Here is an 11198-nt window from a genome sequence, read left to right as displayed (position 1 = left end):
AAGAAACTCACATCATAACGTCTTCTCCCTAGCAACGGGGGCCCACCCCCCTTTCCTCGTTGCTACGTGACACGCAGTCTTTGACAACGGCTCTTTGACCCAAATCACTATAGCAACGGCGATGTTGAAATTACCGCCCCTCTTACCCCATAACAAATGCTGTGGCTTGATAATGCACTTTCTCCAGATCGAGTAACCTTGATGCTGTGGCTATCAGCTGTTGATGTTAAAGAGCACAGCCCGAATCCTCATCTGCTGCTGTTAGTCTGCTGCAACACACACTGACTGCCGGCTACTTTTAAGATCTATAGATCCGTCTGAGTAGATACTGTCACCCACCAATACATTATATACACATTGAAAAACATAGATTCCTTCACTCCTCCCTTTGATTCTAAATCAACCTTCAGAATCAACAAACTACTTGGTTTTTCAATCATACTCGGCTGTCGTTTTACCGTACACAGCCCCCCCTCCTTCGTGCCTGAGGAAGGAAGACAGCATCCAGTCAAAACTGTGATCTCGTTAGTCGATGCCTACCATGCATCGACCCCACAGCCACTTTTGTCTTGCTTAGCCGTCCCTCCTCCGTCTCCCTCAATACACTTTTACACTCTGGCTTTTGTTTTGCTTTCCCAAGCCATCTGTGGCTCTGTTTTGTTTCCTTTTAGATAAGACCCTGTATGCTCTCTGCCGCTCTCTCTGAAATACACACAGCCTGACCCCCCCCCGTATTTGAACACTTCCTATTCAAAAACAGTCTCCTCTGGCTCTCTCTGTGTCGCTCATATTTTTACGGATGCATATCTGTTCGTTTTCATTGGCTTGCGAGGTTAGATAAGGCTAAAACCCCAGAGCGTGAGACACACTCACGTTTTTTCTCTTCACCATTGTCTGGCGTCCATGGTTTCGCTCGGTTCGCTGGTGCCCTCTCTCATAGCCTTGGCACTGCACCGTCTCCAGCCCCATTGTCTTTAACACCCGTTGGTTGGCATCGTTGTCTCAACCTAATAATCCAATCACTCGATCTGCAATCCGGGTCTCTTGCGATCAACATTAACTCCAGAGTGTAGAGTTATATGCAAACAACCTGTAGAACATATCTCAGAAGAATTATCAAGTATTTTGGTGACTGCTATTTTTTTCAATGTTAAATAAGGCATGTAATAGCCTTGAGGCAACGTGGATATTGGTAGGTCTGATAAAAGTCTCCCCTACACTGTACAAAATAAATGTTTTTTCACAGGAAATTCACTGTATTATTTTACAGATTACTTTTGTTTTTCTACTTTAAGTGTAAATGCCATAGAAATACAGTTGTATCAAAATATTAACCATTAAATAAAGGTTGTAATCTGTAAATGTGTTTGATTTTATTGAAATTTGACAGTAAGTATTTGGCAACCATTGATGCCAGACATTTACCGTTTTCTTGCAGCTTTCTTTCTTACAGTGTATAATATATTCACCAAATGATAAAGAAATGTCTTCTGTTTCATTTTCAAATGAGGTTAAAGCTACAACTGCGCCACTTCCAAGTGGACAGCTCTGCTTGAGAAACAGGTAAAAATTACTCTGTATCGCTTACATGTACTTCGGCTTACATGTACTTCGGCCTCTCTTCACTTCAAATGGCCCGAAGTAGTCAACGCCAACATTCGTGAAGGGGGGTAAATCAGGCAGAAGCCTTTCCTTGGGCAAATCTGCCATTTTCTGTTCTCCTACCCTTGCACAATGGAGCCTGCAAAACCCGCACTTTCCAATGATCTTCCTCACAGCCGAATTGGCGTTTGTGATACAGAACTTCTTACGAAGCTTCGACAATGTATGGTTTCTTCCACTGTGTCCTAGTTGTTGGTGGATGTGCCTCAGTATGAGTGTGGAAATGTACTGATCTTTAGACAGAATGAGTGGATGTTTTCTTTCTTCAGGCATCGCCGCTCTACTCAGTCGTCCACCAACTCTCAAAAGGCCATCATCCATTCGAGGGTCCAGCTTGTAGGTATTTTTGTTGTTTGTTCCAAAAATACATCTTGACGTGGGGACACACAACTCACAGTCTATACTGTGAATTTCCCCAAGGGGATCAATAAAGAGATATCTTATCTTACTGTATGAACAAACATTGCAACAGGAAACACAAAGGGGCCTATTTAGAATGTTTATGTTGTCAAGTTAGAAAAGGTCTATATGCCGATGACTGGAGTAGTTTAATATATAATTTTATATATGTAGCCTATACATTAGTATTCAACAACCAATCAACAACCAACAGCCTCTATCCACGGGCTGTCAGGCTGCTCAACGGTCAACTTACCGCCCCCTCGCCCCGCACCCCCCCCCCCCCCCCCCCCTCGCACCCCCCATCCTCAACCCCCGGTGACATAACTCCCACTTGCATTGCTGCACTATACACTATACACTATTCCATTTTAACAACATTCTATACAGAAACCCCATAGTTATACAAACAAACTATACACACACTATACCTTGTATTGTATAGTTTGTATAAATCGTTGTGTTTTGCGTTTACAAATCTACTACGGTTGATGAGGAGCCAGGAAAAACAAGCATCTCACGTGTTTCTGAATGTATGTACATTTAAAAAAATAAATAAAAAAAAGCTATGATAATGAAATAAATCTGAATCTGAGTTGTACTGTATATAAACCTTGTACAGTGGAACTGTAACGGGCAACTTTTATTTAGAAGGAGTTGGTAAACGTCTGCCCGGAAGTAGAATCCCTTAAATAAACTGACTTGACAGACTCTACACAGTGGCGCTGCTGTTGCTCTCAACAGCGAAGCGCCAAACAAAACACAAAATAATAACCAAACAAACCAGGTAGGTAAGAAGTGGCTCGACTTTATAATAAGCTCTCCGATTAATAACCTGTGCCATCATCAGTTAACGTCAGCTATACAACTAGCTAGCGTTAGCTTCACCCCATTAGCTAACGTTAACTAAGTTAGCTTAGCATTAGCAAGAGCATTATGCTGGCTAGTGTTCGACTCATCTCCATGTGCTGTTTGTCACTGTCTGCAACATAGTGTGTCACTGCAATACTTCATCTGTGTTGATGATACGTTATCTAGCCAACATTCATATTGTGTGAATCTAATATTCAAAGCAGTGTTTTGGTGCCAGTCGATTCAAATGCTGTGGCGGTGTGTTGTGTTTGATTGATTGAAAACTTTATTAACAGATTGCAGAATGGGTTTGATTGATTGATTGAAAACTTTATTAACAGATTGCAGAATGGGTACAATACAGTACAGCTCAACACACACAATTGTTTAAGGGGATGCAGACCAGAGAAAGACTTTCGTCTTGTTTACATCAGGGTCCCCCATTTTCTATTCATCATAACATGTATACATCATGACATACAGATAGACAGTACTGCTACATCTATACATTTATGACATACCAGATTTACAAATACAGTACTGTTTGTGAATCAAGAGTCCAGAAAAGAGAGTATATATACATTTGACGTAGAAACTGTACATTTTGTGGTGTCCTTAAATCACTGCACACTTATACACCGTCATGATGAATAGGGCACTACTAGAGATTGACATTGCAATGTAAGATCGATGAAAGGATGTCGATGAAAAACTATAGATAATGATTGCAATAGGATTGCTATTTTTCATCTACGTGATTTCATTGAGCTAATTCAGTGTCCTCTGATGGCATCACAGGGAGGCGATATTCAACTCATTAACTCTCAATAACTGTCAAATTAAATGAGTGTGTGTGTGTGTGTCAGGGGCGTATTTGGCACGGGGGACATTGGAATGGGTCCCCCCCATTTTTTCAGAATGCAGTTATGTCCCCCCCCCTTCTGACTACCTGTCCTACTATTATGCAAAGAGAAGTAGATGGGGGTCGCATTCTTGCCCTTATCTAGAGCTAAACCAGCAGCAGTGACGACACCAGCAGTGTGTGTGTGGTGCGTTCCTGAAATCTGAGAGTGCACTCGCTATTTGCATATCAATAGCGCCGGTCGTCAGGTGTGTTAAATACGACCGGCGCTATTGATATGCAAATAGCGAGTACTTATCTGGGCTTGCAGTTAGGAGCACTTGGGAGTTCAAAAGTGCGTTCATTCTCAGCACTCTGTTATAACGGCGTTCAAAGATGTGCCAGATTTCATATGTATTTCAGCCGAAAACCCAGTTAAAATACACCGTAAACAGGCTTTAAAATTATGTGGAAAACCAACCGATCTGGCAACGCGCCTGTACACCCCCTGCTACGTCATCAGACTCATCACAACAACAGCTGAATCTGCGTCTGCGAGAAGAAGAACTAACAAAAGAACTACCAGATTTGCAAATACAGTACTGTTTGTGATACAAAAAAGATACAAAAAATGCGGTATTGCACCCCTGGTATTTAAAAAAAAATCTAGGTAGAGAGGGGGGGCTGCCATTAAATTTTGAACCTGAGAGTGCTGGTCTGGCTTCATATGACACACATGACATACAGATAGACAGTACTGCTACATCTATACATTTATGACATACCATAGCTTTTGTTGTTGTTGTTGTTGTCATATTCAATGGAAGTATTGTAACATCCTTGTATTGTAAATACATTTCACAATGGGAGCCATCAGAGATGAAAGGCGTTCCTACTGGTTTAGAGGAAGATAATTGTTTTTTGGTTGTTTGAACCCTGGAGATCTCTGAATGCAATGTAATTCTGTATGTATGAGCTCAGTGTGTCGTTTACATGGAGAAATGGCGCCACCGCCTGGGAAAATGCGGTATTGCACCCCTGGTATTAAAAAAAAATCGAGGTTGACAGGGGGGGGGGGGGGGGGGGGGGCCCTAACCCCCCCCCCCCCCCAGCGACGTCACTCGCCACGCCCACAAATCTGTCCCCGGCACACCTGGAGAGAGAGTTACGCCAGTGGTGTGTGTGCAACAGTTAGAGCCTTGGGATGTGTGTGTGAGATTATCGGTGAAGTGCCCCTTTATTTACGCAATCAAACAAGTTAGGCTAATTTGTGAGCATGAGTGCCATCTGCCATCTCCCTGAATACCCTGAAGCTGTTAGGTTAGTAGCCTGTGTGTGTAGAGCCATATGAAATCAGTTTTATTTTTTTCCAAATTCCATTGAATTTTTTTCCAAATTCCGTTTTTTCCGTTTTTAATATTTCAGAATTCTGTATTTTGCTTTGTACGCTCATTTTACCATCAGAAATAGTGTCTGATAAGTGGGAATGAATAAATGTCCACAATTTAAAAAGGTTTAACTGTACAGCACTGACAATGTTGAACAAAGTGCTGTACAAGTCCCACAACATAAAAAAAAAAAAAAAAAAAAAAAAACTTTAAATAGTTGATTCCATTGTTATTGCTCAATTCCGCGATTCCGTCCGCGATTCCGTGATAGCAGATTCCATATGGCTCTACCTGTGTGTGTCATCGCCTGGTCCCATCGTTAGGTTAGTAGCCTCTGTGTGTGTCATCGCCTGGTCCCATCGTTAGGTTAGTAGCCTCTGTGTGTGTCATCGCCTGGTCCCATCGTTAGGTTAGTAGCCCTGTGTGTGTCATCGCCTGGTCCCATCGTTAGGTTAGTAGCCCTGTGTGTGTCATCGCCTGGTCCCATCGTTAGGTTAGTAGCCCTGTGTGTGTCATCGCCTGGTCCCATCGTTAGGTTAGTAGCCCTGTGTGTGTCATCGCCTGGTCCCATCGTTAGGTTAGCAGCCTGTGTGTCATCGCCTGGTCCCATCGTTAGGTTAGTAGCCCTGTGTGTGTCATCGCCTGGTCCCATCGTTAGGTTAGTAGCCCTGTGTGTGTCATCGCCTGGTCCCATCGTTAGGTTAGTAGCCTCTGTGTGTGTCATCGCCTGGTCCCATCGTTAGGTTAGTAGCCCTGTGTGTGTCATCGCCTGGTCCCATCGTTAGGTTAGTAGCCCTGTGTGTGTCATCGCCTGGTCCCATCGTTAGGTTAGTAGCCCTGTGTGTGTCATCGCCTGGTCCCATCGTTAGGTTAGCAGCCCTGTGTGTGTCATCGCCTGGTCCCATCGTTAGGTTAGTAGCCCTGTGTGTGTCATCGCCTGGTCCCATCGTTAGGTTAGTAGCCCTGTGTGTGTCATCGCCTGGTCCCATCGTTAGGTTAGTAGCCCTGTGTGTGTCATCGCCTGGTCCCATCGTTAGGTTAGCAGCCCTGTGTGTGTCATCGCCTGGTCTAGGGCTGGGCGATATGACGATATTATATAAATATCGGGTACAGTTCATTAACGATACACTTTTTTAACGTATTGTGGATATCGTGATGTTTTGCCCAAGAGGATTGTGTTGCGTCAATCTGGTCCACACCCGTTCAAACTTTTGAACAACGCCGCCCCCACACACACTACTGCATCAAAGTTACTAATTATTATTAACAAAGGCATTCGTTTTGTGGCATTAACGTTATATAGTTACACGTTCAATAACATTAGCGTATTTACCCAAACATAGCAACGTCCGATGACGACAGATAGCAAGCGTTACTGTTCATATCTCAGCTCGTGCAGAGTTGTGCATGCCCATTCTGCGGTCTGTTAATAAAGTTTTCAATCAGACAGATGTATGGAAAGGCTTTTATTATAACATTCGTTGCAATTAGAGCTGCCGCGATAACCGCATTACCGCGGTATCGCTGTTGCATCACGCTCACCGCAGAGTTAGGCTGAATACCGCGTCACCGCTGTTTTTTATCATAATAATAAAGTTGGCTTGCGGCTTGCGGCTCTGCAGATATACCCTACTCGGTTCCAAGCGACCCTATTGGTCCAGCCTGGCTCTGCGGCTCTGCAGATACCCCCTACTCGACGCGTCACACTTTGTAGCCTCTGAACGAAAACAGAACGCCGCGCCGCCATCTTTACTGCCTCGCTAAGGATGCATTTCATTCAGGATTTGTTTGCGACAGAACCAAGTGCAATAAACAAAAAATAATGGATTCACTGTGTATTCTGCCTTATTTATTGATGAAACAAAACCGACATCAACCCAATTTACCACCGAGCGGAGAGTTTAGTGTCACAACAAGATCGCTGATGTGTTAAGTTTGTTGTCGTTATTAGCCTAATACTACAGTCAGCCGATATAGAGAGGTAACGTTAAGCCCGGGTTTGCTTGGTAGAATACACAATGAGAGGTAACGTTAGCGTTGGCAGAATAGACGCAACGAGAGTCTGGTTAATGTTGTTATTGATTGATTGATTGAAACTGTGTTAAACTCTGGCTTGCTGCAAGCCCTCGGACATCTATGCCCACGGAGCTTTCAGTGTACACAAGCGAGCGGCGGCGGCCCCGCCTGCATCCCCATTCCCCACACGGAGACAAACGGAGTAGTAGTACCTGGCTGCAGTGGAAAAGGAACGAAGTACCAGGTGCCTAAAGCGGGTCGAGTCGAGTAGGTACTATGCAGTGGAAAAGCGCCATTAGACTAGAGGCAGGCTATAAGAGTAGACTACTAAAAAAAAAAAAAAATGCATTCAAACTTTTTTTTTTTTTTTTGCGCACTGTGCGGTAATTACCGCGGCGGTAGGAAATATTTCGCAAATTCGTGCGGTAAGGAAAATATCAATACCGCGGCAGCTCTAGTTGCAATAAAATCATTATGGCTTGTTTAGTCATGCTGCGGTGCGCTGGTAATCACTCAGGGATTGGGAGCTGTTGTTGTCGTTGAGCTGAGCTCAGCTCTCGTCAAAATCAATTGCGGAAGTAAAAAACGCATAGAGCTTGCCGATTGGTGCTAAGAACAGCAGGGCGGGTTCAATCGGTGTGACGTAATTGGCAGACTCGACTGTCAATCAAAATTATTCTGTTGCCGGCTGAATGATCGAATGAATGAAAACGTTATTAACGATTGCAGAATGGGTACAATACAGTACAGCTCAATACAACAACAGTGGACTGGGGGATGAAGACCAGAAAAAGATTTTCGGCTTTTTTACATAAGGGTCCTCCATTTTCAATTCATCAAAACATTTAGAGACATACAAATATACAGTAGTTTCATAAAAATGCTAAAATGCTATTTATTGATTGATTGATTGATTTAAAACTTTATTAACATATTGCAGAATGGGTACAGTACAGCTCAATACACACAATTGTTAAGGGGATGCAGACCAGAGAAAGTCTTTCGTCTTGTTTACATCAGGGTCCCCCATTTTCAATTAATCATATTTCATATCTAAATCATATAATATCTCATTGCTAAATATATGCAATATATAATCTAATAATCCAATAATCTAAATCTAATATATAATATAAAAATGCTAAATGCATGGGTATTTTATTTAGTCTTTAATGTTAGCTTGCAAACTCAAATACTGTCTTGGTAAGCCTCATAATGAATTGTTTGGGGAAAAAAGAAAAACATCGTGATGTGTATCGTGTATCGCCGAAAGGTCAGAAAATATCGTGATATCATATTTAGGCCATATCGCCCAGCCCTAGCCTGGTCCCATCGTTAGGTTAGTAGCCTGTGTGTGTCATCGCCTGGTCCCATCGTTAGGTTAGTAGCCTGTGTCTCATCGCCTGGTCCCATCGTTAGGTTAGTAGCCCTGTGTGTGTCATCGCCTGGTCCCATCGTTAGGTTAGTAGCCTCTGTGTGTGTCATCGCCTGGTCCCATCGTTAGGTTAGTAGCCCTGTGTGTGTCATCGCCTGGTCCCATCGTTAGGTTAATTGCTTTTCATTTATCTATCTATTTATTTATTTATTTAACTGTATTAAATCTTCTTTTATTAAACTAGTTTTGACATGTGATATATAGATAAAGATATTGTTTCATTGTGTATTGATGATTAACGTTACATTTGCTCTTCATTCATATTACAAACGTTATACTGGCATCATGTCTAATACAGCAATGGATTATGGGTAAATGCAACGTTAAAGCAGTGCCAATGTAAGACTGACTTTACATTAAAAACGAATGACAATAATATAGTATAAAGTAGGGTATTATTTGGACTAAAGAATGGTGTTGTCTCACCCTACTCGCATGTTGAGGGAGAGCAGAGCACCATACATTATACACTGAGAAACCACGGCCGAGGGTGAGCTCTCCGGGAACAACCCCACTTTGCCGGTATCACTTGTCTGCCTTTTGTGGGTAAGGTAGTTTATCCGTTTCCTGTTCTTCTTCGGGTCGCAACCGTCTTCCGGTCTGACTTCCTGTGCTAACGTTCTAATCTACAAGATACACTATACGACCGGGGTGCCCATGTACATGTCAAAATACTTCCCAAAGGTCAGTGAATACCACAACCACTACACCAGAGGAAGCTCAACAAATCATGTTAAACCCAGATTCGGCTCAAACAAGGGACTAAACACGTTTCGCAATTATGCCACAACAATGTGGAACGCCCTACCCAAAGCTGTAAAGGAATGTGAATCCCTGCCCACATTCAAAACCGCTCTTAAAGAGCACCTACGGGAGGCTGCAATTCGAAACTGGCCATCGTAAATGCCCAAAACCCCCACCACCTCCTAATAGACAGTCTCCTCCCCACCGCATGTATATATTCCCTCCCCGCCGTATGTATATTTCTCTCCCACCCACCCACCCCCTCCTAATGTACAGTCCCCTCCCCATCATATGTATATACTCTGTCAGGATCTAGGGGTAACAGTACTGTATATTTGAATACCGTTTATGTCACAAATGTATCAGTACTAAATACCTATATGTCCCTATGCCATAAATGTCATGTATGTTGTGTATGTCATAAATGTCTATATGAATTGAAAATGGGGGACCCTGATGGAAACAAGACAAACGTCTTTCTCAGGTCTGCATCCCCTTAACAATTGTATGTATTGAGCCGTACTGTATTGTACCCATTCTGCAATCTGTTAAATAAAGTTTTCATTCATTCATTCATCTACACTGCTGCCACCTGTCGTCACGGAGGGGAATTGCAGCCATTTTGTAAACGGGATGACGGCGGGAAGGAGGGGTGAAATACGTGACAATCCTGGGAAAAACGAGATGGTTGACAGCTATGGCTTGTAGAAGATGACAGAAAGGCAGCCTTTGGTCAAGAAATGCAAAACAAATTCAGTCGTCATCATATGATGTTCTCAAATCAATGAGTAATCATGTTTTTATAAAATGTTTGCCATAATCAAGCAGCCCTCGCCCCTACCATTCTTAGGTAGTAGCCTGTGCACCATCACCCATCCCGTTGTTAAGAACTAGCTACTGCTGGCTTTGTGTCTCCAGGATGCACCAGGATTTGCTGGTATGCATGTACTGCAGTAAGAAGTTCAGTGTTTCCCACAGGATTTTCAGAGACTATGGGGGGTGAACCTCCTAACTTTGTTTTGTACATTTTAAAGTTAAATGCATCAATCTGGTGCACTTTTGAGAGCAAAATAAAGAGGCCAGATCTATGATGAACTTTGTGCTCAAAACACAAAATCGACTAGCCTAGTGCTTCCCAATCCTCTCCTCGAAGCACCCCAGCCGTTCAATGTATTTGTTCAATTCCACCAACAGCACACCTGATTCAACTAGAGCCATATGGAATCCGCATTCACGGAATCGCAGACGAAATTGCGGAATTGAGCAATAAAAATGGAATCAACTGTATAAATCTTTTTTTTTCTTTTTTTTTCCTTTATGTTGTGGGACTTGTACAGCACTTTGTTCAACTTTGTCAGTCCTGTAAAGTTTAAACCTTTTTAAATCTTAGACAAACAAAACACTTTGCTTTCATGAAATATTGTAAGCTGTCATTTGAGGCTTTATAAAAGCAGCACAATGAACACAAATCTGTCAGTGCAGAGTCCGACCTCATCTTAAATAACAAACGGCATTGCTTGTTGTAGTTAACAAAGAGAGGCAGAGTTGATTTTTTAATAATCGAATTTTATTTTCATATTCGAATCCCATGCCCATCGAACGAAGCTTCGAAGTATTTTAAGACAGCCCTATTAAATGGACTTATATCTTATTAAATTGTGGACTGGACATTTATTCATTCCCACTTATTAGACACTATTTCTGATGGTAAAATGAGCCTACAAAGCAAAATACAGAATTCTGAAATATTCAAACGGAATTTGGAAAAAAATTAAATGGAATTTGGAAAAAAATAAAACTGATTTCATATGGCTCTAATTCAACTTAACTAGCCCTTTATTAGTTGAATCAAGGTGTGCTG

At 42.4% G+C, this 11198-nt stretch overlaps 1 protein-coding gene across 4 annotated transcripts in view; it reads left to right on the top strand.

Moving 5' to 3' along the window:
* The first annotated feature begins 2773 nt into the window (after positions 1-2773).
* Positions 2774-11198, top strand: part of znf451 (zinc finger protein 451) — a 34912-nt gene continuing 26487 nt past the window's right edge. For 3 of the 4 annotated variants that reach the window (XM_084321109.1, XM_084321106.1, XM_084321108.1), the window contains exon 1: positions 2774-2848. The gene's annotated coding sequence lies outside the window, so the exon portion shown is untranslated. Of the gene's footprint in view, positions 2853-11198 lie in introns of all 4 variants that reach the window. The other variant, XM_084321107.1, reaches the window with a different exon arrangement.

Source organism: Notolepis coatsorum, assembly GCF_963971535.1.
Source record: "Notolepis coatsorum genome assembly, chromosome: 9".
In the NCBI taxonomy this organism is placed as follows: Eukaryota; Metazoa; Chordata; class Actinopteri; order Aulopiformes; family Paralepididae; genus Notolepis; species Notolepis coatsorum.
Note: the sequence above shows the minus strand (reverse complement) of the source record. Positions and strands in the feature narration are given on the sequence as shown.